The sequence below is a fragment of the Scardinius erythrophthalmus genome (assembly GCF_964197995.2).
Source record: "Scardinius erythrophthalmus genome assembly, chromosome: 7".
NCBI classification, from domain to species: Eukaryota; Metazoa; Chordata; class Actinopteri; order Cypriniformes; family Leuciscidae; genus Scardinius; species Scardinius erythrophthalmus.
The window spans coordinates 49704756-49718045 of record NC_138227.1 but is presented as its reverse complement, the minus strand read 5'-3'; positions in this window follow the sequence as shown (position 1 = coordinate 49718045).

The window sequence follows — 13290 nt, the reverse complement described above, 5'->3', positions numbered from 1 at the left end:
TGCCTCAAGATCGATCAGAAGTGCATTTCAGCTCTGAAACCTTGGAGAGCGACCGACTGGTATCGGTCAGGAGTAAGCCTGGGGACTTCCTCGAGTGTGAAGGTGGTGTCCACGGACGCATCCAACTCGGGATGGGGAGCGCTGCTCGAGGGCAGACCGTTCTTTGGCCTATGGTCAGAACGAGAAAAGCTCCTACACATCAACTGCTTGGAACTAATAGCAGTCGATTATGCGCTCCGGCGCTTCTATCCCCAGATAGCAGGGCACCACGTTCTAGTCCGTTCGGACAACATGACGGTGGTGGCCTTCATAAATCACCAGGGAGGCCTCAGATCCCGAATCCTTCACAGGCTGACGGAACGCCTCCTGGTGTGGGCCCAGCACAATATGCGCTCGCTGAGAGCAGTTCATGTGCCCGGCCGCTTCAACTTGGGACCAGACAGACTGTCCAGGAACCACGTTCCGACAGGAGAATGGTCCCTACACCCACAGACAGTCCAGTTGCTGTGGAAGAAGTTCGGCAAAGCGAAAGTGGACCTGTTTGCGTCTCAAGAAAACGCTCACTGCCCGATATACTTCTCAAAGAGCAGGAACGCGCTGGCCCACGTCTGGCCCCGCTGCCCCCGCTGCCCGCTCTATGCCTTTCCCCCCATTTCGCTCATACCCCAGGTATTGTAGCGGATCAGGGAAAGTGGATGCTCGGTGCTACTAGTAGCTCTGTTCTGGAAAACCCACGTCTGGTTCCCAGTTCTGATGCAACTAGCGAGTCCTGCCCCATGGCCGATACCTCTGAGGAGAGACCTCCTCACCCAGGCCAAGGGCTCGATTTGGCATCCCCGCCCGGAGCTTTGGGCCCTACACGTATGGCCATCAATGGGTACCCGCTAACCTCCCTTCGGGAGTGCTAAACACGATCACGCAGGCTAGAGCTCCCTCTACGAGACGGCTCTATTCCTCAAAATGGTCTGTGTTCTCTAGCTGGTGCACAGCCCATGGCGTGTCACCCCAGGACTGTGGGGTGACGTGCGTTCTTTCCTTCCTACAAGAGCTTCTGGAGAAGGGCAGAACCCCCTCCACGCTCAAGGTCTATGTGGCGGCTATAGCAGCGTTCGTCAAACCATCGCTGAGCCAGTCACTAGGGAAGAACGAGCTGGTCATTCGCTTCCTAAAAGGAGCGAAGAGGTTAAACCCTCCCAGACCCCCTTCAGTTCCCATTTGGGACCTTTCCACGGTCCTGGAAGCCATGAAGGGTGCCCCATTTGAGCCAATCCAATCTGTGGATATCAAACACTTGTCTTTCAAGACAGCGTTTCTTTTGGCTCTCGCTTCTGTTAAGCGTGTGGGGGATTTGCAAGCGCTTTCAGTAAGCGCGACATGCATGGACCCAATTTGGGCCCAATGACTCTAATGGCTCAAACCGAGACACGGGTATGTTCCTAAATCCCTTAACACACCGTTCAGGTCCCAGGTCATTTCCCTGTCGGCCTTACCGGTCCCTGAGGTGGAGAAGGACGCCGCTTTGCTCTGCCCTGTCAGGGCATTAAGGGCTTATGTGTCTCGCTCGTCTGCCTTCAGACAGACAGAGTAGCTATTCGTTTCGTTCTACGGACGCTCTAAGGGGCTAGCCGTCACGAAACAGACCCTGTCCAGGTGGATAGTGGATGCCATAGCGCTGGCATACATCTCTAAGGGCCTACAGTGCCCGTTAGGTGTCAGAGCGTACTCCACAAGAGGCATGGCCTCTTCGTGGGCTTGGTCCAGTGGGATTTCCCTACATGATATCTGTATGGCGGCAGGCTGGGCCTCCCCGTCTACATTTATCAGGTTTTACAACCTGGAAGTTCCTGCTTTGCAAGCTAAGCTGTTGTCGGTCTAGTAAACCAGTACTATCTGCCCTGAAGTCAGCTCAGATGCTGGAAACCGTTAGAGCAATGCTCACGGATCGATCATACAGCCCTGTGGGCAACCGTAAGACCTACTTTTTTCATCAGATCAGGCCAAATAACTTGCCCTGACTGCGTGAACACTATTATTATTATGCTCCCTGATGGGATGCTACCTATTCAGGAATGATCATGTACCATATGGGCCCCGGGCACATGCCCTTGGGACTTTGGTGTCGGATCTCAAGCACGCACAGCGTTTTACATTGTGTTCCCCAGGTGCAGGGCACCTCCATTGGCCAGCGTCTACAGGGCCTTTATGGATAGGCTGCTGCAGTTGCCGCAGAGCAGCCAATAGGCGCGCTAATACGCCTCGCCTATGTCTGTATGCTGCCGCAACGCGTTATACATATATAAAAATTAAGGATAATTTTTGGCTTTAATATCTCACGGAAAGAGACTTTCCCCCATGCGTAAGTTCCTTACGCAGTACTCGTTCCCTCTCTAGAGAGAACCGAGGTTACGTTAGTAACCTAGTATGTTTTTAGTGCTTTTCAACCCTCTTTTCTTAGCGATGTGGTCTTTTGAATCTTACACGGATGTTTTGGACACGTGTGATTCCTGTATAAAGAGGATGTTTTAAAGTCAGTCCATAGGCTTTACAAGAGTGTGGAGCTTTGCATCGCTACGGTGTGACAAAACATGCTGTCGTGTAAAAATACACCCAAAGATAAAAGCACAACTATTCACACACACACACACACACACACACACACACACACACACACACACACACACACACACACACGCACACACACACACACACTCTAAGTAGGAGAATATCTAACTGTAGATTGTAGATTGTGAACATTCCATTATCTGTTTATTTAGGGGTCAGAGAACTTCATTAGCTCATACGTCTCTTTAATTTGAGCAGGATGTTGAAGTGTTAGTTAAAAAAGGTATTAGTTAATAACAAACAAACAAACTTTAAAGCAACATGGAACCATGATATTCATTATCTGGATCATCCCAACACCAGTGTAGCGTTTGTGGGTGAGAGCTCGCACAGATTACACCAATATTAGCTTTCTCGAACATTACATGGTAATTCATATGAAATGTAAGTTGGTCAAAAGAAAAAAGGATCGGTCAAAGTGAGTACAATGTTTTGTCACAAACACATCTAAAGCGTCTTTACTCGTGTGAGGAAACCTCTCGCAACATCACTAATCAATTACCCACAGAAATAATGCTGGTCATCAGACTGTTTTAAAGAAACTAAAGCATGAATAAAGCTGAATCTTCATTTAAAGAAGATAGACTTCTGCTTTTGCAACACACTAATGTATTAATGTTCAAAATCGTGTGTGTCTTTGGTAATTTACTTCTAATCCATACTTTGAAGCATCATGATTTTAGGTCTGTAAATAGAGAATGAAAAATAAATAACTATATATATATATAACTGGGAAAAACTGTAGGGGTAAATGAAATATACAATTTTTGTGTCTTGTTTTAGTGTAATACCAGTTTTTGTAAAGCAAGAGTTGTATTAATGTTTTTAAAAATAGTTTGAGACATGTTTTACCTACTGTTGCATGATATGTGTAATGCATACACATCGGCACTTGGAGGAGTTACGGCAGTGTGAGGCCGAACGAACTGCTCGTGTGTGTAGAGAGTGTGTGTCCGTATGAGATGAGGAGATCGTGTGTGTAGAGAGTGTGTGTCCGTATGAGATGAGGAGTGCAGGAGAAGAGATAACGCTCTACCTACTTTTGTTTTGTTCTCTAACTATTATTTGCCTCTTTCTCTTTGTGAACCGAGTTGGATGTTTATTTGTGTGCTTTTATACGAATTAACAACCCAGTCTCACTGCAGTTTGTGACATAGTCACGACATTTAATGTTCGTGAACACGAATTTCCCCTTTTTTTCGTGTCACTCAGCACGACTTTCAATCTCATGTATTTCAATGGGAAGGATATTTCGTGTCTGCACCACGGTTTTCTTTCTGCCAATCTGGAGCATTGCTTTTTCTCATCTGTCATTATTTTTAAAAAACTTTAAGCGCTACATTACTCAACATTTAATCAGACATTTTTTTTGTCCTTGTTTTTATTGCTTTATATTCTGTAGGCTTCTCGCCATAGTAAACCATGGTCCGTGGTTCCTTCCTTCCAGTCAAAATATAGTAAATATATTTAATTAACGAGACTGCAGAGTTCTGCTATCGCTTCTAAACGTTGCTGTTTATTTACTGAGAAACACCGTTTTTCCAGTGGTTTGGTGTGTCATCTAACGGTAATCTACTGAGCCTTATCGACTGATATGACCATCAGTTTACATGGTTTCTCCTTCGGCTGTGAGAACGGGGATATGTTTTGGATATTAATTAAAGTAAAAACTAATTCAATTAATCAGTTGACGGCAGCATTACCCATGAACCTCAGCATCCATTGCTGTGGAGACGGAGCCAGTTCGCTTTGCAATTGGGTGATTTCTCATTGCGTCTCAAACCACCGTCCAGGTAAGTAGGCTTAATGAACACGTTTTGCTTAAGTGGCATAATTCATGCCTTTCTGTGTCATTAGACTCACATGTTAGGGCAACGAATTAAAGCCCGACCAATGGTTTCCTCGTTATCGGCAAAAAAATAAATAAAACTCTTGTGAAATTAGGCTTGCTAAATGGTTAGCTAACTTCAACATAAGCTAACTCTCATTATCTAGACGATGTCATTTTCTCTTGAACGTCATTGTAATGTGTCACTGTCAGTAATAACAACATCACTTGGCCTAACGTTACTGCACATACATCTTTAATGTGCTAACCGTTGACTAATTGCTTAAGTGAACAATTGCTAGTTGACTAGTAAATCTAGGGCAACCAAAGAAAAAAAAGAAAAGTAACTTATGGTAACACAATTAAAAATGATTACAAATAAGAAGTGGAGTAAAATATACAAGGCACACTTACTTGGAACCTTCATTGCATATGTGAGTTTGATTGCAGCATTGCTCCATGAGGTTTGTTGATTACATTGAAAGATGACTGTGTGGTGGTGTGAAATATTTGCTATTCATTTTAGATAGTTTTATTGGTGATACAGAATGCACATATCCTGAAATTGAGTCTGGAAGTTGGTTCATTTTTCTCTCAATATTGTTTTTCAATATTTCTGTTCTTACAGAGGTAAAGATCTAATGGGATTCTGTGCAGGATACTGGGAAGCTGGTATCCAATCTATGAAGGACCACCACCATTTGTGAAACAGAACAGCTTAATAAGAAATTATTGTAGCCACAAAAAAAAAACAAAAAAAAAAAAACATGAACAAAGTTAAAGGAAATTAATAATGCACGCATGGATCTACAGTCAATTAAAAGCAAACCTGCAAATGCATCCTATTATTTGCCAGTGATGAAGATCTTTATTAGTTGAATCAGATCTTTATCTGTGTATCTTTATCCACAGGTACATACCATTTCAATTCATTTTTGTGGACATATAAGCCTACCTTAATTTATCCATTAAATAAGCTAGCATTGTTCACAGAGTATGAAATGAACACCCACGGTTATTTGTGGTTATTGTGCGCTGGCGGCGCTGGCGACCTGTACGTCTTAAAGAATGCCTTTGCCACCCTTCGTTTTGTGTCCTTCTTTTAGCCTGTTTTGAAGGATGCATTGGATGTGTCCTTGGCAGTCTTAAATGACCACAATCCTCTGCACACATTTAAATTCAAGAAAATAAACTGACAGAAAGAGTTTATTATGAAATGCAAGACAAAAATAAAGCGGACATGAAAGTATAGATGTTTTGATTTGCTGTAAATTCTTCACTTAACACTTAAACTGTATAATAATGTAAGCCATTGGAAGACCTCAGACAGCTGTCATTCACTGTATTGCGTTAATAGAAAGCTAGATAGTGTCAAGATTTGTGATACAAAGTATTTTTCCAAAATTAAGAAACATTTATGACGTAGCCATGCACACTTGGTCATGCTGAGGAGGACTGTAGTCTAGAAGCCTCTGAAGGTCTGGAGTAAGAAGGGCACACCCTCAGTAGGATGCAGCCCTCCGTTAGAGAAACACCATAGGCTACATCTGATTACGTTTTAAAGAACAGACGTAATCCATAATTCAGCAGCGGTTATGAGCGCAGTACATGTGAAGAGATTTCACTCTTCTCTAGGGTGACCATCAAACAAACCAATGTTACCAACACTAAACATAACCTGAAACAGTTATATAATGTCTATCTAACTTAATAAAAACATTTGTATTCTGCCTTTCAGCTGATAAAAATACTTTGTTCTTTAGTCCCTTCCAGAAAACACCATGACATCACAGTGTAACACAACACGTCTTTATTTTACATGTCATTTAAATTCAGCATCACTGAGCCCAAAGGCATCATGCAGATCACTATTCCTGAAACAGTTCTGACAGTGAACAAATAAAATATAAAACAACATGAAATTAGATAATTGGCAGTCTTACATATTAAGAATATATTAAATGTGCATATATATAAAGATGTGAATTAACAACCACAGCGGGCAACAATTTGATCAATTCTGTTGAATGAAAATATTAAATAACCGAATTATCCATTTGTTTTCTGACAGGGAACGCCTGGAACGAATCGCCGCTCCACATTTTGATTGACAGCCGTCACAACCTACTAGTGACCGTGTTTACTCCTTTCTTTTCAACCATTGGATAGGATTTAAAAACAGCTGTTGTGTTTGTACTTCTGATGAAGCGCTGGTAAATATAGGTGAAAACTACACTGCAAAAAGAATAAATAAAATGCTTTCTTAAAAAGGCAAAAGAACGCATGCACGTTTTCTTAATATGATAATCAACAGACTGATGAAAATGCGGGGCAATGTGTGACGTGCGGGACAAGGGGTGAGAATGCTGTGCGGTGCAATGAAAGCGGGACGGGTGGTCACCCTACGGTCACCCTACTCTCTCCGTGTCTGTCAGTAGGACGGGTGTCACCCTACGGTCACCCTACTCTCTCCGTGTCTGTCAGTAGGACGGGTGTCACCCTACGGTCACCCTACTCTCTCCGTGTCGGTCAGTGGCTCCCTTTACATGCCTTTGAATGCAAAACTCTGCAGATTCACTTCATTTAGACTCGTCTGATAATCCAAATGTAGCTGTATACTTTATTATTATACAAAGCAAAGGACATGCAATGATATTCTGGCTACAGATGGCAGAAATAATGCTTGTCTCTTCTGGTTTTGTTGCAAAGATATCCAATTGTGATAATAATAATCATCCAAAGCAAAAAGTATAGCTAAATTATAACTTGTTATTGTAGCCTGTATATATATTTATATATATTTGATCCGTAGTAAATAGTGACTATAGCTACTTGTAGTTTTTTATTGGATACTTTTTTACTCTTACTCGAGTAACTATTAGATTATTACTTTTACTTTGTGTAAATTTACATTTACATTTACATTTAGTCATTTAGCAGACGCTTTTATCCAAAGTGACTTACAAGTTAGGACTAGATTAAGCGAGTCATCATGAAGAGGCCAAAACAAAAACAACGCAAGAAGTGCTCCAGATACGAAGTTCAGGCATTATTCAGAGTAGCATAAGCCCGATAAGTGAGGTTTTAGAGGGAAGGGGAGTTTTTTTTTGTTTGTTTTTTTCTATGAGGTTAAGTGCTCACGGAAGAGATGGGTTTTCAGCTGTCTTTTGAAGGTTGTCAGGGATTCTGCGTTCCGGATGAGGGTGGGAGAGCGTTCCACCAGCATGGAACTGTGAATGAGAATGTTCTGGAAAGTGATTTTGTGGCTCTCTGTGATGGAACCACGAGACGTCGCTCGTTGACCGATCGTAGGCTTCTGGTAGGGATGTAGACTCGTAGGAGTGAGTGAAAGTAGGAGGGAGCTGAGCCTGTGATAGATCTGTAAGCAAGCGTCAATGCCTTGAACTTGATACGAGCAGCGAGAGGTAGCCAGTGCAGAGAGATGAACAGAGGAGTGACGTGTGCCCTCTTGGGCTCGTTGAAGACAAGACGAGCTGCAGCGTTCTGGATCATCTGTAAGGGTTTAGTTGCACATGCTGGAAGTCCGTCCAGAAGAGCATTACAGTAGTCAAGCCTAGAGATGACCAGGGCCTGGACGAGAAGTTGTGTTGCATGCTCAGTTAGGAAAGGCCTGATCTTCCTGATGTTGTGCATTGCAAACCTGCATGATCGAGCTGTCTTTGAAATGTGATCTGTGAAGGTCAGCTGGTCATCAAGCGTTACTCCAAGATTTCTGACCGACCTTGATGGGGTGATTGATGATGAATCTAGCTGGATAGTGAAGTTGTGCTGTAGAGATGGATTGGCAGGGAGGACGAGAAGCTCAGTCTTTGCCAGGTTGAGCTGCAGGTGATGTTCCTTCATCCATGTCGAGATGTCCGCCAGACAGCTTGAGATCCGTGCAGCTACTGTGGGATCATCTGGTTGAAAAGAGAGGAAGAGCTGTGTGTCATCAGCATAGCAGTGGTAGGAGAAGCCGTGTGCCTGGATGATGTGTCCCAGTGATGTGGTGTAGACGGAGAAGAGGAGCGGTCCCAGCACTGAACCCTGAGGAACCCCTGTGGTCAGTTGATGTGCTCTGGATACCTCGCCTCTCAATGCGACCTTGAAGGACCGACCTGTGAGATAGGACTCAAACCAGTGGAGGGAAGTTCCTGTGATGCCCAGAGATGAGAGGCTGGACAGAAGGATCTGATGATTCACAGTGTCGAAGGCAGCAGACAGATCCAGGAGAATGAGGACTGAAGATTTGGAAGCAGCTTTTGCGATCCGTAGGGCTTCTGTGACTGACAGTAGTGCAGTCTCAGTTGAATGCCCTTTCTTGAAGCCAGATTGGTTGACATCCAGCTGGTTGTTTAGAGACAAGAAGGATGTTACTTGATTGAAAACAGCTCTTTCGGACTTCCGCCTACGTCATGGCCGAGAGCGGTAGTTAGAATCCTCAGCTCCGACAGACCCATTAAAAATAGCCGTTGAAAGAATTTATTGATAAATGAATACAAGACTACGTGAAAGAGAAAACTTAGCGGACATGCCGATCCAAAACCCGAGCAAAAAGGAAGCAGGAAAAGGGAGTAAAACGGACGAGGGAAGATCAGGCCCCAAACAGCTAACGATAGCTGAAGCTACTCCACTGAAAACCAGCGGGGATGCTAACAACATGGCTACCACGGGGGCTAACGATGTGCTAGCGGAGTTGCGAAAATTCCGACAAGAAAACACGGACTCATTTCGAGATCTAAAATCCTCTTTCACCAGAATGGAGACCAAATTGACCGAGATAGCAACACGCACAGACGACCTGGAAAAAAGAATGACCGAAGCCGAGAACAGAGTAAGTGCTACAGAAGACAGTCATGCTAAACACAGGAGGGTGCTAAAATACTTGTTGCGCAGGGAAGCTGATCTCACGAGTAAATGCGACGATATGGAGAATCGACTGCGCCGCAATAATATTCGTTTATATGGGATCCCAGAGGATTCAGAGAAAGATGGCATGGTTGACTTTGTGATACACTTTCTGAGGAGTTCGGTGAAACTACCAGACGGTCTTGATCTTAAAGTGGAAAGAGCGCACCGAGCCCTTGGCCCAAAACCCCGAGGCGGAGCACCGCCACGGTCTATCATAGTCCGCTTTTTGGACTTTCAGGTGAAGCAGACAGTGCTACAACAAGCATGGAAACAACGCAATGTCCAGTTTGAAGGTCATACGATCTATTTTGACCAGGATTATTCGTCTGAAGTGCAGAGGAAGAGAAAAAAGGTCCGGGAGGCAATAAAAAAGCTCAAAGAGAAGAACATCAAGGCCCAGGCACTGTACCCTGCCCAGCTGAGGATTTCTCTGGAATCAGGTACCCGCGTTTTTGCAACGCTGCTTGAAGCACAGCCTACACTGAAAGATTTGGGGGTGGACATTGCCTTGGAGGACAGAGATGTCCTTGAGATGGAGATGGAGCGTGAAGCCTGGAAAACACAGCCCAATGGAAGGAAAAAGAATCGACATCAACTGAAGTCATCAGATATAAGAGAGTTCATTTGTGGATTGGATGAAGATGAATAAGGCTGGTCAGGATGTGAGTAAACTGAACATTTTCGATTGACCTGAATAACTCATTTGTCAACATTGTATTTTATTTTATTTTTGTATTCTGAGATATAGGCTTAAAATTTCGCACTGAAGTACATTGGGACTGGGTCTGTCTGGGAAGGGGGGTGGGCTGGTACTTGATCTTGGCCTTGGGACGGTCCGAATGCAGCCACAGGTTTGCCTGGAAGATCGTTTCCACTGCACAATGTGCATCTTACCCAGAGAGCTAGCGCTCTCTGCCCAAAGGACACCGGGAGTGGGACGCCCTTTACTTGTTCTTCAGTTATTTTTATTTAAAGGGCTAACCACTGGTTTTCTGGAAGTTCATAAAAACTTGTTCATCATAGTTATTTGCACTGTTATTATCTCTGTTTTCTTTGTTTTGGCACTCGGCAGTACCATGTGTGGTGATATTTTCTTTCTGTTTCTAAACACACGGTATGAATAATCTCAATGTGGTTAGTTATAACATAAATGGTATTAATCATCCCATCAAAAGGAAAAAAATTTTGTCCCAATTGAAAAAATTAAATTGTTCAATTGCTTTACTTCAAGAAACCCATCTTGATGATAAAGAGCACCAAAAACTACGGAGGGAATGGGTAGGACAGGTTTTTAGTTCAGCGTGTAAAGAGGGAAAAAAACGAGGGGTTGCCATATTAGTGCATAAAGCTCTGGGCCTCACTGTGGAGAAAATGCATACGGACAGAGCAGGTCGGTACATTTTGATTGTTGGAACAATAGGAGAGATAAAAATATCAATTTTAAATTTGTATGCCCCAAACGAAGACGACACTGCTTTTTTCAAAGATATTTCAGTTATCCTAACCTCACTAATTGAAGGATTGCTCATATTGGGTGGGGATTTCAACTGCGTGTTGAACCAGCAATTAGATAAACAACCTTCTGAGTTTGGTCCAGCTCCAAGAAAAACAGGGGTACTGCGGAGTATGATGGAAGAGATAGGTCTAGTAGATGTGTGGCGTCAAAAACATCCCAAAGAACGAGATTACACATTTTTCTCTAAAGTACATAGTAGCTACTCCAGAATAGACATGTTATGTATGTTAAAAAGAGATGTTTACAAAGCGACCAGCTGTCGTATTGAATCAATAACAATCTCCGATCATGCCCCGTTAGTCCTTTCGTTGGTTCTAGATAAAAGTAGCAGTTTAAAACAGTGGCGGTTAAATGTTTCCCTCCTTAATAATTTGAATGTTGTACAAAAGATTAAGCAAGAATGGAAAGATTATTTAGATCATAATGATAATGGAGAGGTCTCGACCTCTACGTTATGGGAGGCAGCAAAAGTGGTTATAAGGGGAAAATTGATTGCATTATCATCTAAAATTAAGAAAGAAAGGATTAAGGAACAACAAAAACTAGAAAAAAATATTTTAGATTTAGAAAAGGAGCATAAGGAGACTAGTCAAGATAATACTCTTCAAGCTTTAAAGAAATGTAGACAAGAGCTTAATGACCTGTTAACATATAAAGCGGAGGGGGCCCTACGATTTGCCAATCAACGATATTATGAATCGGGAAATCGAGCTAGTCGTTTACTAGCTTTTCAATTACGCAAAACGCAGGCTAGTCGTACAGTAGCAAAAATTCAACACCCGAACTCCAAAAAAGTTATATCTCATCCTAAAGGCATTGCCAATGCATTCTCCACTTACTATGAAGCATTGTATGACTCACCGGAAGCCCCTGACAAGGCAATTAAGATTGAAAGATTTATGGAAAATATTGATTTACCTTCATTAACTGACACCCAATCGGAAGCACTAGTAAAACCAATTTCAATAAAAGAAATTGAAGGTGCCATTAAGAATTTAAAAAATAATAAGTCCCCAGGGGTGGACGGCTATCCAGGTGAGTTTTATAAATGTTTCAAAGACGAAATTATCCCTTTATTACAAAGAACCTTTAACTATGCTCTCACTCAAAATGATCCACCTAAATCCTGGTCTCAAGCAACCATATCCGTAATTCACAAAGAAGGTAAAGACCCAACAAATTGTTCCTCATATAGACCAATAAGTTTGTTATGCTGTGACATGAAAATCTTAACATCTATATTGGCCAAAAGATTACAGGAGTGTATAAAACATGTAATTGGTATTGACCAAACTGGTTTTATACCAGGTCGTTTGGGAATTAATAACATTAGGAGAACATTAAATATAATGACAGTAGCTAGGAAAAAAACAGTCCCATCAATGCTTCTCAGCCTTGATGCTGAGAAAGCATTCGACAGGGTGGACTGGTTGTTCTTAGAGTATACATTAAAGAAATTGGGTTTTCATTCTAAATTTGTCAATTGGATTAGGGTGTTGTATTTAAATCCTACCTCCAAAGTTAAGGTAAATAGCTATATCTCTGACGAATTTGTGCTTAAAAGAGGAACCAGACAGGGTTGTCCCCTTAGCCCCCTGCTGTTCGCAATTAGTATAGAACCATTGGCAGAGTTGATTAGGGACGATCATAGAGTACAAGGAGTAACGGTCGGAGACACAGAGTTTAAACTGTCATTATATGCCGATGACGTTATTCTATATATTTCTAACCCGTTGACTTCTGTTCCTGCATTGTTAGAATGCCTGAGAGAATTTGGACTAGTTTCGGGTTATAAGGTCAATGAGACCAAGTCACAAGCTTTGTGGTTGATGGGGGACAAACCAAATGAATTGGACAGAATAGCTTCATTTAATTGGCCCACTCGGGGCTTCAGATATTTAGGTGTGGTTGTTACGCCTCATGCCTCCCAATTGTATAATGAGAATTATAGTAAACTAATGTCCAAAATCAAAGCAGATGTGGGTCGTTGGGATATTCTCCCCCTGTCTTTAATAGGCAGAATAGAAGTTGTAAAGATGAACATTCTTCCTCGTCTTTTGTATCTTTTCCAGGCCTTGCCTATATGGATACCTTCATCTGTGTTTAAAAATCTGGATAAGATGATTTCTACTTTTGTGTGGCAGGGGAAAAAACCTAGGATCCGGAAGAGGTTATTGTGTAGCTCTAGGGGAACTGGTGGCTTGAGTCTACCCAATTTCAAGTTGTATTATTGGGCTGCACAGTTACGAGCAGTAGTGGAATGGGTGATTCAGGATGTGGATACAAATTGGTTATGGTTGGAGAATTTCTCGAGCCCATCAGTTCCCTTGGAGACAGCATTATTTTTAGATCAAAAGAAATGGAGAGAACTTAAAATACAAAATGAATGGATCGCATGTACTCATCGTATATG